Here is an 18,295-nt window from a genome sequence, read left to right on the forward strand (position 1 = left end):
CGTACTGATGTTCTCCTTCAAAGTCTGGCCATTTGAATAGCCAGGGACAAAGCCATGAGTACCTTTAAAGTACTCGCAAACTAATACTAGTGTAAGCACTATTAACTTTAGTAACGGGGTGCTAAGCTCTAAGTTATTTGCATAAAGCCAATTTTAGTTCACAAACATTTAGTAAAAACCTCTTCCTTTGCTAACTAACTCAAGTGGGAACATTAGTGTCATTCCCACAACTCTGGTGTGATTCAAATCAAACTCACCATTCACCTTTCAAGTTCAAATTCACCAGTCATATGTCACATGTCACATTTTTAAAAAGGGTCTGATGATGGAACAGTATGGCCTTTCCAACCGTCCATAACCGTGGACACGGCTATTCGAATAGTTTTACACTCTGCAGAGGTCGTACACTTGTGCCACAATATTTGCAATAATCCGTCAAGGTTAACTGGCCCTGATTTATCATACTCCGTATGCGGAGTACCAATCATAATCTTTCACTTACATACTCTAGTATAGGCACCTCTCCCATGAGCTTGGCCTCCCAGTGAAGACAAACGGTCAGCCTGGGAACTGCATAGGGCTTGGGCCGGACATTCACCTCATTTCACGTCATTTCACATCATTTCACCAGTAATGGAGGCAGCCTCGGCATAACCCCTATGACGCTTGTGTAGAGGGAACCCATACTAAAGCACATAAATTTCTAGTTAAGCCCTTACCCATGTTGGGTATTGTGGGGGTACTTTCAAATTGGAATGGTATCGCATCCGAACCCAACCATCAGTTTTCGTAAAACTCACCAAGTCCTTCACAAGTCATATTCACCTTCAAAATCTTTCAATAGAATGAATCATCATTCCAAGGTTTTCAAAGTCATTTCATTTCACATGTTCCCATCTAGAGTAGTCAATTTTATTTGTTATCACTAGCAACTAGTCATGAGGGGTGCTAACTAGCTTGTCTTGTTCTAGGCTAACTTTGATGCTCTTGTTCTACTCTATATCTAAACCAAGTGAAATCATGAATCAAAAAGTAAACTTTCATAAACCAAAGTCAAAAACTTGTAAGGTAAAAACTTGGGATAGGATCATTGTAACATCCCAAATTTCAAAACAAAGAGAAAATGAATTTCCTTTTTCCAAAAATGAGAACCAACAAAAACTTTTCTTACATAGAGTGCTATGCATAGTGCTCATACCTAATACTTGTGTTTTTCCATGATTGTTTGTTTGTTACCTTGAACATTTTTTTCCAAAAACCTAAAACCCTAAACCTCATCCCTCTTCTCACGTCCATTTACAAGCCAAATAAAAAGAAAGGATGTTAAATAAGAAAAAGGCCTATGTAAGCCTATGGCTATTTTTACAAATAATAAACTTTGCTTTGGCTACCTTGTGTAGATGATTTGAAATACTTCAACAAACCTAATTTAAGGCTTACCACTCAAATTTTGGTGAAACCAAAAAGAAAACAAAAATCAAATAAAGCATATGCATAGAGGCATATGTGGCACTTAGCCAAAATATCAAATCTTGACCTAGGCACCCACATTGCCCTAAAATGGTTTGAACCCTTTACCCAAATCAATCTAACACCAAATAAACCTCACTCTTGTCAAAGAGAAGCAAAGAAAAAGAAAAGAATAAAAAGTAGAAATCACAAAACCCTCACATATGGCATATGCCATTTTTGCAAACTTTGACCCTAGACCCATTTGACCTTCACCATTACTTAGAATATGTTACTAAATAGTTATTACAACTTTGGGAATCAAAGAAATACCATTTAAACCAAATCCAAACTCAAATTAGGGTTACATAGAATAATGGTCTTTTTTGACATTTACAATCTGGTCACCACTTTGAGCCTTTGCAATTCAAATTTTTCAAACTAAACAAGTCCCATTCTTTGCATGTCATCCAACTACACAACAAGGTGAACAACTTCTGTAAAGATCATCACACCAAATTCATCTTGGATCAAAAGTTAGGAGCAAGCAAAGAGGAGACTTTGAAATAATTGCAAGATCACCAATTTTCAAAAATTGATCAAACCATGCCACTTCTTGATCACCACTTGACCCAGCCATGACCCCTGGACCCCACCTCACCTAGCCCATGCATGGAAAACTCCTGGACACGGCCAAACATGGCGTGGCCATGGTCATGCCGGCCACGTTCCCCATCGACGCCCACCCCTCTCTCCCTGCCTCTCCAGCACAAGCCACCGTGCCAAACGAGTCGCCCTTGATCTCCTGAGATCGCCCGTACCGGCCGTTGGGCGAGAGGATGCCGACACGCCCCGGACGGAGCGCGCCCACGACGCCCCAGGTACGCCACCAACGGCATGGCGACGTCACCAGCGCACGGACGCGCACGACCCGGGCACGCGTCGCTCGCCGTACCCCGACGTACCCCGACCGCCTTCGCGCGCCCTGGTACCCGTCGCGCCACGCGGAGCTCGCCGGACAAGCTGCCGTCACCCCCTAGCGCCTACGGTCGCCGGAGAGGACATGACCGCCCACCACGGCCGCGGCAGTACACGCGCTCGCCCGACCACCGTACACCACCATTTGCCGCACCATTGACGCTCCGAGGACCGCGGTGATGTCGTGAACACCACGACGCCAACGCCTAGCCCTCTAGCTCCCCGGAGACGACGTGCCCACGATGACCCTCACCCTGCCCCGCAGCACCCCCTCCCTCCTATAAATAGAGGACTCCCCCGAGCAATCCAAGCACACCACCATGCTCTCCTCTCATCCCTGACTCTCCACCACCACTCCACCCATCGAATCAAAGCCGGAGCAGCGCCAATCGAGCGATCGGAGCCGCGGAAGCCCTGGTGCAATCGCCATTGATCCAGGCCGCCCCGAGCTCCGCCACTGCTACAGGCTGCCTCACCGTCGTCTACACCTTCATCACGCACAGTGCCAACCCTAGCTGGAGCCACGGTGAGCTCTCCGACCCCCTACCGCCGCCGCGGCAGTAGCTCGATCTTGCCGGAGATGACGATGGCCCTGCGCCGTTCGATCCTGTTCTAATCCAACGCACCACATCGCTCGTACCGATTCGGTCGTTATGAGTGACTGACGGGTGGAGCCCACCGTCAGACAGCCCATGCGTGCGTGGACGCGTGGTGGGCTGGACTTGGGCTGTTTAATTCATTTCGGCCCAGTTAGTTTTCCCGCCAGCCCGTTTAATTCAAATTTCGTTTAATAAATATAATTCAAATCCAATACTGGTCCTGACTTTGAAATTAAATAGAATCTGTTTGTCTTTGCCAAATTTGACAAACTTTATATTTTTGGAAAGCCACTAAAAAGATCTACAACTTGCCACTGGTCTCACTGTGAGATCTGTTGTAGAAATAAAGTGACAAAAATATTAAGTCAGGGACTTTTGCACATTCAAATAAATATTAAAAATCAACCAAAAATGATATTTAGTTAATTCCAACTCTAATAGCTCACATTTCACTTACACTAATTGTTTCTGCAATAAAATGGTGTGGTCCCTTTGAATGATCATGCCCTAGTTTAAATAATGGACAATATCGCTAGTTTACTTAAGTGATATTGTCCAAAACTATTATGGAAATCATATGAAGTATTTTACTTCATTTAAATCTTGACCTAAGTACTTTCATATGAGGTTTAGACCCTGGTCAAATACTCTCACATGAAATACTTGGTGATTTTAAATCATTTATAAAATTGATAAATAGTAGGAGGTATCTCTACCTCATTTAAATCATTTTCTCAAATGATGATAATGAATGGTTGACTTAGGTCAATATGATTCATGTATGATTATTTGAGAAGTTAAATCTTAAGAAGATTCAATGAGAGGAAATTACTTTCCTCAAGAACTAAATGGAAATTATCATTTACATATGTAATGAGAGGAAATTATTTTGCTTAAATAAAGAAACCAATGCACCTAATGGTATTAAGTGTGTGCTTAGCATAGTTTGTGTGAAGTGATGATGTGCTTAGTATAGCTATTGAGCTTGTTGAGTGATTATACATCGTATTCAAATTTAGACGCTAGCACCGGATAATACCAGGAAGAGGAAGGATTCTACCAAGAGGAGGAAGATGAGAACCTTGAGAACTACCAAGGCAAGCTAATATTCTTGCAAAGTGCAAAGTCCCTTTGGGGCAAGGCACCATGATTCTTATCTTTCTTACCACAAGCCTATCCCAAGTTTTTACCTTACAAGTTTTACTTGTGTCTTTAAAAGAGTTACTCTAATAAGTTAACTTGGTCTAAGTGAAGAAGATTACTAGACTAGCAAAGTGATTCTCAAGCTAGCCAAGCAAATAGCACCCCTCATGATTAGTGCTAGTGCTAAATACTAAAATTTGACTACTCTAGATGGGAACCTGTGACTTGAATTTAATTTGAAACTTTGGAATGATGAATCATTCCATTGAATGAATTTTGAAGATGAAGATGACCAAGAGAAGATAGTGATTTTTGATATAAAACTGATATTGGTTTGGATGCGATACCTTTCCAATTTTGAGTACCCCCACAATACCTGATTATGGGTAGGGCTTAACTGAAAATTTATACATCTTAGTATGGGTTCCCTCTGAACACACATCATAGCGGTTATGCCGAGGCTGCCTCCGTTGTTGAGAAATGATATGAATTGAGGTGAATTGTACGGCCAAGCCCTGTGCAGTTCCCAGGTTGACAGTTGGTCTTCACTGGGAGGCCAAGCTCATGGGGAGAGGTGCTCATACTAGGGTTTGTAAGTGAAAGGTTATGGTTGATGATCCGCGTACTATGTTACGATGATTCGGGGTTATCCCGACGGATGAAATCAAATGTTGTGGCACAAGTGTGCAACCTCTGCAGAGTGTAAATCTATTCGAATAGCCGTGTCCACGGTTACGGACGGTTGGAAAGGCCATACAGTTTCTGGTGTCAGATTCTTGAAAATGTTGGTGAAATGAATGATGAATTGGTGACTTGTTTGAATTACAACCAATGTTGTGGGAATGACACTAATGTTCCCACTTGAGTTAGTTAGCACATGAATAAGTCTTTTCTCAAACACTTGTGAACTAAAGTTGGCTTTATGCAAATTAAACTAGAGCTTAGCACCCCTTACTAAAATTGTTAAGCACTTACATTAGTATTAGTTTGCAAGTACTTAAAGTACTTACGGCTTTGTCCCTGGCTATTCAAATGGCCAGAGTACTACAAGGAATCGGGTCTATTGCAACAAAAAAAATTGTCGCAATAGATGCCGTTTTGTGGCAATATGCACCTATTGCCACGAAATGACGTTCGTTGGCAAGCGTTGCAATTACATGTATGGTAATAGGCTATTGCAATGAAAACGCGATTGTGGCAACAAAGTGATCTATTGCAACAACCATGCGGGAAGTTGCCACAAGTTTTCCCGTGGCAGCACTCACTTGTCTCCACAATTTGGTTTGTGGAGATAGCTTGTCGCAACATGCAGCCGTGTCGTGGCATTTGCCAGTTTGTGGCGATAGACATTTGTGGCAATAACCTATGCCAACGCCCTAAGTTTCGTGGCGCACTCTCTTTCGTGGCGATAGCAAGTTGTGGCGATAACCTATGGCAACATCTACTGGTTTGTAGCATTAGCCATTTGCCACAAATCGGTACGCTCGTGGTATTAACTTATGGCGACAATTATTCCACTCGTCGCGATAAAAAGGTATGGCAACGGTAAAAAAAATTGTGGCGGGAAGGTGTTGCGACAATTGTAACATTTCGTAGCGATACTCTATTTCAACAAAATCCAGTTTCGTGGCGCCAAATGCTTATCGCAACGGGGAAAAAGCTTGTAGCAAGAAGCTACTGCGACAATGTGAACTTTTCGTGGAGATACTTTGTTTCAACAAAATTCACAATTGTGGTGTTACATAATTTTTGCAGCATCCAAAATGTTTGTCGCAAGAAGTTACCGCCACAATTTAAAGGTTTTGTGGCGATACTCTATCTCAACAAATTTTTATTCCGTGGCGCCAAATAGTTATCACATCATTCATAAAAAATGTGGTAACAATTTATTGCAACAATAAAAAGTTCTTCGTTGCTACATCCTAACACAACAAAGCATGTAGTCATGGCGACTAGGATTTGACGCAACACTATATTTTTCGTGGTGCTAACCTAAGGCAACAAAAAGTGAGTTGTGGCAATAGCTTATCGCAACCATAAAAAAAAATACAACCATTGAATTACAAAATTCAAATCCACGCGTATAATATATAGGTTCATACAAATCATAATTCTCATATCAAATATCCATCAAATGCAACTAATGTAAAATGTAGCAATCCAGCAGAGTTGAGTCGAGTTGAGTCCATTGCTACCATGCAAATCTGTCCAGCTAAGTCTTTGAGTCCTGCATTCAAAAAATGAAGAAAAAAATTAGTACAAGCCTATATTATGTAAAGCAAGTAAGTTGTGTCAACAAGCTAATACCTAATGAAATTATGTAAGACAATATCTATGATGAACTACAATGTGAAAATAGTACAAAGATTCTATTTAAGTGAATGTTTTATAGATGGTGTGACCTATACAAGTGCAAACGACGTACAGTAGCAGAATTAAAACAACCACAAAATAACATGATGTGATCTACAGAAGTGCAATCAAGTATATGCTTTCAGTATGTGCAATCAAGTATTCTGCTAGTTGCAATCAAGTATATGCTTTCAGTATGTAATTTCAAGAAAATACTAAAATATTATATGTATTAGAGTCTTGATGGTCTCCAGTTAGTACTAGTATTAACATATTTGGCAAGAATGCAATCTGTATAACTTATGAGATAAATAAGACTAGTGCAATCAGGTTATGCCAAGAAAGGTGCATCATGGAGGCATTATCTCAATAAGCAATGCGGCAAAGCACTTGAACATGCATCAGCGGAGCACTTGAACATGCATCAGCTCGTGCCATAGCTAGCTTTGGCTGTGCATACTACTACAAATGTTATCTTGTAAGATATTAACTCCGCCATAGCAAAAAAATTGTTCGTCCTCCGCCACTGATGCCATATATACATCTCACAAATGCATATGAACATAACAAGGACAAAATCAAATGTAGAGGAAGAGGTTGTAGGGAAGTATTGTTATGCTACTACAAAGTTATATTTTTGAGCATACTAGACACGGTTATAGAACTGAGCAAGCATTCAGACGAGTAAAGCATGAAGCACAGATAAGTGATCTTATTCATAGAAGTGAGCAAGGTACTGTTGTGACTTACCATTGCTTTGTACATTCGAGAATTCAATGTTGCAGCTTGTAGGAGTGAATTTGTAGAAATCAAATTTGACTTTGCTCCTAGATTTCTGTTAGGACTAGAGCTCTTTAAAAGAGTGGTTTGCAAATTTGAATTAATATTTTCTTTTTCATTCCTCTTCTTAAGCACCTGCGAGTAAAAGTGCACTTTCAGCAAGACAAGTTAGCAAAATAAACCTTACAAGACAGGAAGCATATGACCGTAATTACCTGTTGGTTTCCCATCTGTTGGCTAAATTTAGCCATCTGTTGTTGGAACTTTGCCATCAAATTTTTTTCAAATTCGAGCCTTGATCTTCGCTCCTCTTCCACCATTTTTTCTCTTGCATCACGCTCTTCTTGCAACCTCACCTCAAGTTGCTCTCTCTCAGAGCGCTCGAAGTCAATACTCTGCTGCATGTTTGCACGCTCAACTTCTAATTGTTCTTCTAATTCGCTAACATGCTGGCTGAGCTCGGAGTTTCGCTGCAGGGTTTCAGCTGCAACACGAGCTTGGTCCTCAATCTGCATCCGAAACCTTTCAGAACCAGTTTTGGGCTTGGCCATGTACCCGTAGCCACGAGGCTGCGATGACTTGCATTAAACTGTGTCTTTATATGCAGTCTGAAAAACATTGTTTCTCTGCTCAGTTGATAGTGGACCTTTTGTTTCAGTTTCTTTGTTCTGCACCACTTCACGTGCTTTGTCCTAAGAACGAAATGCACAATTATAGTTACGACATCAATATTGATCTATAAAAGCTGAAACAAGAATAACACAATGATGTTTTTCTTTCTTGTGTTCCTGCTCAAAGTCAAGACTCAAGAGGAAATTCGTGGTCCTCGCTGGTGAATCAGTAAGAGGTGGATTTTTTTTGGTCTATGCTGATTTCTGTTTTGGAAGATCAACCACGATTTGTAAGAATGGCAGCTCGGTTTGGAGTTACAAACTAGGCTCTGGCGGAGAATATGTGTTTCTCGGGTAGCTTTCGATGCCTTTGTGAACTGATTTATCTGAAGCAACATGGTTAAATGCGGCTTCAGGGGAGTTTACTTGTCAACCACTTAAATAAGATGTGCAGAGATGTTACCAAGGTCAGCTTCTATGCACACCCTGAGCAGCACCAACACATTGAGCATGTCAAGTATGTCTAGTCAGATGTTTCGAACTCTCACAGGTTAAGTGCAAAAGTTACAAGTGTTTTGGGTTCTTGCTCTCCTCACAAGTTGTGTGCAATGGAGATTGTGAAATAGTGGTAGTGAACCCTGCCAACTTTTTTGCTAAAGCACTGTAGGTACATAGCCAGAGCTAAGTACTACTACATACATGTGACAATTTTTTGGTCCTATCCTGCACTTATGAGGCTTTTCTCTATTCTTACTGATAACTCCAGCTAAACGGTGACAACCGGAAATCTGAGGAGACATTTGTTCTTAGCTACTGGAGATTTAACAATGGGTAAGAAACTCTAGAACTTACAGTTCTGTTTGAAGGGAGGTGTTTCACTGAGAGTATTCTTTGAATCCATTAACACAAAAAGCAGCAACTTCAAACAACAGAACAGAACATCTAATGTTGTAATAAAAGAACACTGGTTTTCTAAATCCTAAATAAAAATGGAGAAAAGAAAATTCAGATGGTGTTGGGAGTTGTAAGGAGATTGTTATAATTGGACTATCTGTTTGATATTGGAAGATTGTTCTTATAATAGAGAAATAACGGGCCTGACGGCTCTATCATATGTGACGTGAACTCTGAAAGAACATCCATTACAGCTGAAAATACCATTGATATGCAGTGTATTATTTATAACTCCTGAGCTATATGGTCCAGCTTTATTTCTTTGTTGTATACCTTATACTGATTTTTTTTGTGATAACCGTACAACGGTGACTTATGTTGGGTTTTTTACTTCTTAATGGCAGCTTCCCTATGAAACTTCAGTAGCTGCTTCCATTACTCGTATGCATCAGATTTGAAAGATGACTGAAACCCATTATTTATGTGTAACGGCAACTTTCCTGTCATCTAAAGCATGCGTACAAATGTGGTGCTATAACCTGAAGCCGCATTTAACCATGTTGCTCGGTTTTTGGGATTTTTTTTCTCGCATTGCAACACACGACTTAAGGTGTTTCCAGTAGCAAGTTTTGAAGCACAATTGCAATATGATGTGAGTGTGATTAAGATAGACGAAATAGTTTGACATGAACATGTATAAGAAGATGTGTTTCCGCTAATCATTCGAATTCAATAATAATATTTAATTTTTTCTTTTCTAAAACACATGGGCTGTAACGTGGTCTACCGTAGCAACGATTGTGATATCTTTATCTATTAATAAAGAATTTTTTTCTCCCTTTTTTATCCGTTACAATGTATCATATTTATCTTTATGATTGGAGTTTCAGCTAAGGTAATCCTGATCCATCTCACATGTATGTCTTGTAAAAGCTGAAACAAGAATAACACAATGATGTATGAGTACACTCACATAAACTTCCTGGGACTCTGGGTTAGACCATGTTCCATTCTTCGTGTGTGTGAGTTCCCATAGAGCAACACAATCCGGCTCTTCTCCAGTTTCCAAGTTTCTCTGCAAGTAATATGACAATGAGAAATTTCAAACATGAAACCATAGCTACCATCGAGGCATACATATTTAGTTAGGCTCATACCTTCTCAAAACTTAGTTGGGCGTACAATTTTGATCCAACTCTATGTTTTGTTTTCTGTTTCTTGCGATTATCGGAGTTCACTTGGCTGCGTGCCTATCCATTCATTGAAACCAAATATAAACAGCCAAACAACACACTTCATGTAAACACACAGTGCACAGAAACAGTGAGATTAGAGATAACCTGGAATTTTTCATCATTGCCGAAGTAGTTGATCATCCATTCCCACTCTTCTGGTTGTAAGTCTTCCGGAACATTAGCCAATCTAGCATCATCTGTTTTGAATGCCTTGTAAGTGGAGCTTAGAGTCGATCGCCAGCCTCTATATCGCTCTTGCGCAATTCTGAGAATTTTCTCTTCAGTTTCCGGTGTATCTTCTAGGTCCCATCTGTCCTGTAAAACATAGACAACTGAATATAAATAAGTGGTGCATTGGCGATGATAAAATAAGATAACAGACGTGAAAAAGGTTGTACGCACTATCACATCTGCGACAATGAGTCGATGCACACTTGGGTGAATGTCGGACCACCTCCTCACCCCAATGAGTGGTACCTTCCTTTTCATTATCACTACCACATCATCCTTGAATGAGCGATAGTTCATTCCTATCGTACCACCCAACGTTTCAGAGAATGTAATATTTAGCTTCGCAGATCCGCTGGCAAAATGCTTCTGAGCTGCTTTAACACTTTTTACAACACCTCGCCCTTTCTTCTTCTTCTGTCCATCTGCTTCTACAACCCAAATCATAGAAAAAATTATCGCATGACTTGGTTATTAGATTGTGTCAGATCGGAGGACCCAGATTTGAAGGAGAGAAAGTACCATCCTGTAGTTGCGCACGATAGCGGCGAGCATGGGATGGCCATTCATCCAGGGCACACATGTCATTAGCTGACACTGGAGTGTCGGATTGTCCTTGAGTACCTGTACAAGATTTAGCAATATTGAAGATTTAGCAATTTAACCCATACAAGGATTTTATGCATTATAGCAAATGCTAGGGACAGCTTAAGTGAGATAAACAGTTTACCAGATCTGGGTTGTCCACCCTTGTTTATGTATTCGGTTATACTTTCCGTCCTTGTTAAGACAACAGAGCCTTTCCTTACTGCACACAAAAACAATAAAAGGACATAGCATTAACAAACCATATTTGATGTGCACCATTCAGATAGGTGATCAAGAAGTAAATATGGTGTGTACCAGCAGCATCCACCGTTGAACTCATCCTTATGCCCTTGAGTAGGTACGATCAGAAATTGAGTCATATTCAGAAAAAAAACACAAAACGTAAAGCAGGCATACTTTAGCACTTCAAAATCTTGGTAACTATATACAAGAATGTCTTGTTTTTGGAATAAAAGGATGCAAGAATGACTATGATAGTATGCCTGTCCAACATAATTTTAGACAAGCTGAATGGATCATGCACACAGTATTATAGATTTTTCTAATGTAATATTGTAATCTCAAAAATGAATTGTCACTGTTATTGATTAATTTTATGCCTAGAGAGAATGTAATTAAGACGTGGAACAATTTCAGCGTCAGATTTGCAGATGAAGGAGATACATAATAGAAAATATAAAGGCCCAAGGTATGCACTGCGAGAGCTTAGAGGCAAACATGTCATTTTAGCTATGTGGTTCTTGTCTCCTATTCTATGATCTAATTTGATGCTGCGGAATGGGCAGCTTGGAATATCAGTGACAACAATCTAAGTTACAGCCTTCTAGCAAATGCACAGTCAACCACCAAGTCACGGATTCAGCAAATTCAGCGTTTCGTTTGTCTCTGGGTTGCAGGATTCTAGACGAGGCACGGTTCAATCAACCCAACAAGACACGATTGATCTGCTAATTCCAGGAAAATTAAGGCCCTATGCATGGAGAGATGGGCTACAGAGCGGCGCGGCATCATCCTCAACAGGCCTGATCCCCAGACGCACTCGATTTTGTACAATACCTGCGTCTCGAAGGGTGGCGGCGTGGGGCAGCGCCGGGCAGTGCGGCAACGGACTGGAGGGCAGGGCGGCGGCCATCCCCGACAATACCCGGCGACCATTCCCGGCGTGGGGCAGCGCGGGGCAGCGCGGGGCGGGCGGCGGCATAGCGACGATGTGGGGCAGCGCGGCAACGGCTGCGCTGGTGGCAGGCGGTAGCGGCGGCGCTGAAACGCGTGGTTGGTTCTACGATGGGAGGGGATTGGAAGAAAATGGGGATTGGAAGAACCTGAGACTGAGAGTTTGTACTCCTGGACGGCGGTGGTGGATTAACGCCGCGATGACGCCGTGAGCACGGACGAAGAGACCTCAGATCCAATCGCCACCGTGATGACTGTGATTTCGTTAGAGTACTAATCAGGAGTAATTGTGAGGTGCTTTTACGGGGAAGGTTAAATAGGCAATTTTTTTGGTGGGAACAAAAATATTCGGAGGCGTTTAGCGGGAGGTTTGATTTTTTAGGCATAAATTCTAATTAGGTGGTGGGAAAGTAATTCTTTTTGGAGGGAATGTTTACATTAAAAAAATTGAAAATTAATATTTCCGAGCAGTATAAAATATATATGTTGTTGAAAATAATGTTACTAAAATAATCGTCGGCGGTGTCGTTCCCTGTGTTAACGCCGTCATGATCCTATAAGGTTGGAAACGCTTCGTGTCGTCACGCCGTCCTCTTGATTGGCTTCTCTCCCTCTTCCCAACCGTTGTTGCGTGGTTTCGGCGGCGTGACTGCAGCATGTACCGTGTTAACGGCAGTGCATATCAAGAAGCAATTACACATACAACCAACATCACATGCCACATTTACAACCTTGACGATGCCATTACCGATCAAATGTCGATGTATACATATCGACACCTTCGAACATAATGGCACCTTCACTTTGAGGCTACTATAGGTCATAGTGTTGCCTTGAAATGTGATTGTAGATGGGCGATGGTACAGTCGATCTTGTCAGTCCAGATGGACGATGCGCCATCGATAGCCCAAATCCATGCGCCGACGGTAAGGATTTTTGTACTAGTGTCTGTCTTCCTCCATCGCTGCCGCGCGGTTCTGGCGATGCGACGGTCCATCTATGCCGGTCCAGATGGGCGATGCAACGGTCCATCTATGCCATTCCATATATAAGAGCGTTTGCCGGAGTCACGGATGGACAAGGCAATCGCCGCGTCGAGGTCACCCCTCCAGGCATCCTTGTCGTTCATGGTCCGTGCGTGGCTTCGACGGCGGCGGAACGCCAACGCCGTTCACGGCCATCCTCCAGCCGCCGCTGCTTGGCAGCCGCATGTCCGGCGGGACTGGATAGCGGGCGTTGTACAGCGCCCACGCCTCCGCCACGGTGAGGCTGCCGCGGCCGAAGCCGTTCGCCGCGGCGATCTTGCGGGAGGACGAGCTCGACATTTTTGGAGCGGCGAGGAGAAGATCTGGGAGGAGGGAAGCGGCGGCGACGAGATGGTTTGTGAGCGGTGAGAACTGCCGGGCGTCTTTAAACAGCGGCGGCAGCGGGTGGTTGCACGCAATAACGCCGGCGCGGACGGCCACGTGGCCATGCACGACGTGACGCGTCCCTGCGTCGCCTGGGAAAACAGGGACGCCATTAACGTCGCTTGACCAATGGTAGGCGACGGGGTTTTAGGCTTCAACGGTTTTTTTGTCCGGCGCGCCCCAAATCCCTTTGGGGGACGCTTTGGGGGACGCGGCTGGAGATGCTCTAACGGTTTGTATCGAGAAGTATTTGTACATACACAAGGGGTCATCATGTTGATCATGGAACCGAAATGAAATGCCGCCACATATGTCGACACTTTCCAACTTGAAAAACCCTAGGTGTACTTGATGTAGGGTAATGGAGGTGATGTGGGGGGAGGGGGGCTACGCTCATTGACAGAAACATAATGGCACCTTCACTTTGAGGCTACTATAGGTCATAGTGTTGCCTTGAAATATGATTGTAGATGGGAGATGGTACCGTCGATCTATGTCAATCCAGATGGGGGATGCGACGGTCGATCTATGCCATTCCAGATATAACGGTATGTATCGAGAAGCATTTGTACATACACAAGGGGTTATCGTGCTAATCATAGAACCAAAATCAAATGCCGCCACATATTGGCGACACTTTCCAACTTGGAAAACCCTAGGTGTACTTGACCTAGGGTAATGGAGGTGATGTGGGGGGGGGGGGGGGGGCTTGGCTCATTGAAAGAAACATAATGGCACCTTCACTTTGAGGCTACTATAGGTCATAGTGTTGCCTTGAAATATGATTGTGGATGGGAGATGGTACCGTCGATCTATGTCAGTCTAGATGGGCGATGTGACGGTCGATCTATGCCATTCCAGATATAACGGTATGTATCGAGAAGCAGTTGTACATACACAAGGGGTCGTCATGCTGATCATAGAACTAAAATCAAATGCCGCCACATATGGCGACACTTTCCAACTTGGAAAACCCTAGGTGTACTTGACGTAGGGTAATGGAGGTGATGTGGGGGGGGGGGGGGGGGGGGGGGCTTGGCTCATTGAAAGAAACATAATGGCACCTTCACTTTGAGGCTACTATAGGCCATAGTGTTGCCTTGAAATATGATTGTAGATGGGAGATGGTACCGTCGATCTATGTCAGTCTAGATGGGCACGACAGTCGATCTATGCCATTCCAGATATTTGAAATTTTGCACAGACTTATGAATACTGGATCACAAAGTCATAGCTTTTGTAAAATTTCCCTTCCTGGACACACAAGCAAACCGTCCAGAAATCATATGTGTTGGCACTTCTATTTATAGCCATCGTTATTGGTGCTGCAGTTTTCATTCTGGAAAAAAAAACTCTATATTAATTTTGGGCTAACAGTCTGGGCCTCTAAATTTTGGGCTGAAACGGTGAGTCAAATTAGACAGTTACGAAAAAAAAGCCAACCTAAGACAGCTTCTCCCGTCCTTCGTCTTTCACGCCGCCGTGACCGCCCTTCTCTCGTCATGCAGCGCCGCCGCTAGGATCCTTCAACGGCGGTGCGTCCTCCTCACCCCCCAACGGCGGTGCATCCTCCTCATTCCCAACCGCAAGGTCAGCCCCCGTGTGCAATTTGATCAACTTCTGGGACGGATTTCGTTTTTTCCTGCATCCTACTCATCGATTTTGATTTGGCAGATTTGATGTGAACAACACCAGGGCAAAAATAGGGACGAAGTGAATCAGGTATTGCATATACGTCTCAATCCCAATACTCCCAATAGGGGCACACACATGCAGTGGTGATTCTTGAACGAAAACAGAGGGTAGGCTCATGCTAAATTAAATTGCCTTCAACAAAATTAGTCTTGTGCAATTTTTTTCCTTTTGAACCCGTCTTGTGCAATTCAGATTATGTACCAATGCATGTGTATGCGTGTATGCTGGGCAAGTCATCCCAAAATAGTAGCGATATAATTTCCTTATGTGTTAGTACTATAGTTTGGCTCAGTACTAGCGCACCATAAGGCCCAGGTGGGAGCTAAGCAGCAAAAATACAGTTCGTTCATACATTGAATCTTGGATGTGAACTGTCCACGTTGCTAAAAATGCTTCATTACTGACAGTAAGGCTTGCCAATAAATCGATAAACATTAGTTTCCATGACTCATGAGCTGACATTGGGATCGTAGACCTTGACCCCTGTCACAAGGGACAAAACCCTTTTCCCAAAAGGTAACTAGAAGTTTGGTATTTTAGCTCCAGATTTGATCAATGTCCCTTGCTCTTTATTTGGCATGCAGTGTTTCATGAGTCCTATCGGTTCCTTAAATTATTATGGTGTTTTTTCATTCTTAATTTTTTTTGACAGCTTCTGCTTGGACCCCTGTCTCGGCTTGTGTTTTCTGGAGGGTTTTTAACGAGTTTCGGACAAATTCATCGTATCACCAAACAATACGAGGTGTGCAAGTTTTGCCTTTTGCACTGTGCCATCTTAGTATCGAATCAAGATCAACTGAAGATTCATAGGCTGGTTACAGTTTTGCAATGTGGTCTTATAGAATTGCTTGAGAAAAGATTGTTGATTTAGACTGATAGGAACCTTGAAGCATTTTGAGATGCTGTATTGTTTTCTGCTAATGGCAAAAGATAGAATCCATGCTTTAAATTAATTAACACCATTTCTATAAGCTTATACTCTAATGCTGACTCGGATCGTGGAAAGGCTGTCATGTAATTCTGGAAATCATGTAAGTTGGAAAGTTCAAGTACACCTTAATCCATGTGTTTCTTAGTTGTAAGAGAATTTTTATGCCCGAACCTGTTCGAAATACTTTCATGTTTTTACCTATGGTAGTTAATATTCCCCAGTCCTGTTTTTTTGCATGCTTTCCCATCATGTGAGATTCATGCAATCATGGGTTATTATTTGTAATTATGTACGGCCCCGGGCTAGGTTTTATTTGTTGATTTAATCCCATGCTAGTACTATATATTGTGTGCTCCATAGAAGTTATTGGCCTGACGATTGCTGTTGCCCTTCTCTGTACGACTGTACCCTCTGATAGCACCAAGGGTGGGGCTCGAAACTGCCTCTTGTGTTTCAGATTCTGGAAGCACAAAGTCCTGCATCACCCTTGACATCAGAGATACATCACATGGCATCTCTTTCGAAAGGACTTGTGAAATATATTACTGCTTTTGGTTGCCACCTTCTAGACGCCCAAATCAATGTCATTGAGCCACATTTTCACCAAGCTTAATTAGAATTTCTGGTAAACCATTCGCCACAAAAAGATGTTCAGTATAGTTCTATAACTGAATATTAATGGTAACTGAAAAAACCTTGGAGACTGGTACTGATGATGCCCACATCTTTGACTTGCATATTGTCCTGATTTTCATCTTGTTCTACAGTTATATCTGTATGTAATAAAGCCTATGCAATCTGAAAAAACAAAACAGAAACAACATTTTAGTCTTCTGAATTTTGGGCAAGTTATATCTGTACTTTTTCTTTATTTTACATCAGCTGCACCTCAGACTAGTTTTGAGTCTGTTTCCTGCCTTGTCGACGCATGTAAGCTGCAGCTGTGCGTCGCCGTCCAGGTTCAGTTTGGGGAATTGGGGGCTTGGCAAAATATATAAGCGTCTACTCATAAGTGGTACTAAACTTTCTTAAATTCTAAAGTTCAAGCTTTAGAATTTAAACCAACCTGGGAAAATATATAAGTTTCCTACCCTTTTCTCCCTTGTACTGAATGTACTTATAAGAACATGATGAACAACATGTGGTCAGTCATCTAGTTTAATTATTTTTGGGGATGCTGGGATCTGCTTTGTTTTCCTTTCTTGGGATATTCTCTTAAAATACTTGATCATAATGCATAGTGATGATGCTCACCGTAATTCAGCCACTAATGCAGCCGCTATGTTTTTTACAGGACTGACTTTACGAACACAAGGAAAAATGACAGAGATAAGAGCTGGATGGATAAGGATAGAGATTCTGCTGAGTGGCAAGTGGCTGAAGGATTTCTTGAGGCTCGCTTTTCTGATGCTCGTCCAAATTCAAGCGCCCCATGCCCATGTAGGAAATGTCTGAATAATGCTCGGAGAAAAAAGAGGGATGTTCATAGTCACTTGCTGCACAATGGTATGGATCCGGCCTACACTAATTGGATATACCATGGTGAGCAACCGAGATGAGGGCAACATTTCGATGATTCGATGATGAAGACGCCTTTGTAGACGATGGTCGTGGGTTGTGTGACATGCTCAATACTCTCATTAGGGGCACCAACATGGGAAGCAATGCGAGATCATGATGAAGGTGCGGAGACATTCATGTGGATGATTACGCGGTGAAGGAACGAGCCAGGAGCCAAATGCAACGACCAAGGTATTCTTCGAGCTATTGAAAGAGGCAAAAAGAGTTGTACCCGGGTTGCGAGGATGCCACAAAGCTATCTTTCATTGCGAAGCTTTACCAAATCAAGTGCGTGGCGGGATGACCAACGAGCATGCGACTTGATTCTCCAGATGTTCACGCAGATCTTGCCAAAGGGTCACCGCATTCCTACTAATCTCGCAAAAGTAAGGAAGGTGATCCGCGATCTTGGGCTTGACTACGGAAGATACACGCATGCATTAATGATTGCGTGCTATTCCGTGGTGAGCATGCTAATGCGAAGAATGCCACATCTGTCATGCTTCACGATGGAAATCTACTCCTACAACTGTGAAGACAATGTATCAAGACATAAGAAGCCGATTACCACGAGAAAGTTTTATGGTATTTCCCACGATTCCAAGACTGCAAAGGCTGTACATGACAGAAGCTATGTCATCGCATATGA

At 42.6% G+C, this 18,295-nt stretch overlaps 1 long non-coding RNA gene and 1 other non-coding gene across 3 annotated transcripts; one reads left to right on the top strand and one right to left on the bottom strand.

The window, feature by feature from the left end:
- Positions 1-6,181: 6,181 nt before the first annotated feature.
- LOC127344968 (uncharacterized) lies at positions 6,182-11,323 on the bottom strand. The gene is made up of 10 exons (XR_011747075.1): positions 11,173-11,323; positions 11,000-11,077; positions 10,792-10,893; positions 10,444-10,700; positions 10,147-10,356; positions 9,964-10,056; positions 9,780-9,881; positions 7,517-7,993; positions 7,272-7,436; positions 6,182-6,396 (listed from the first exon to the last, which is right to left on the bottom strand). It is a non-coding gene; the product is annotated as an uncharacterized protein (transcript).
- A 3,553-nt stretch (positions 11,324-14,876) lies between these two features.
- On the top strand, positions 14,877-17,457 carry LOC127338776 (uncharacterized). Of its 2 annotated transcripts, none has more exons than XR_011746400.1 (3): positions 14,877-15,050; positions 15,135-15,182; positions 17,381-17,457. It is a non-coding gene; the product is annotated as an uncharacterized lncRNA (long non-coding RNA). The 2 variants fall into 2 exon arrangements; XR_007874497.1 differs by lacking the exon at positions 17,381-17,457 and adding an exon at positions 15,808-16,310.
- Positions 17,458-18,295: the final 838 nt, after the last annotated feature.

The sequence above is a fragment of the Lolium perenne genome, chromosome 6, assembly GCF_019359855.2.
Source record: "Lolium perenne isolate Kyuss_39 chromosome 6, Kyuss_2.0, whole genome shotgun sequence".
Lineage (NCBI taxonomy): Eukaryota > Viridiplantae > Streptophyta > Magnoliopsida > Poales > Poaceae > Lolium > Lolium perenne.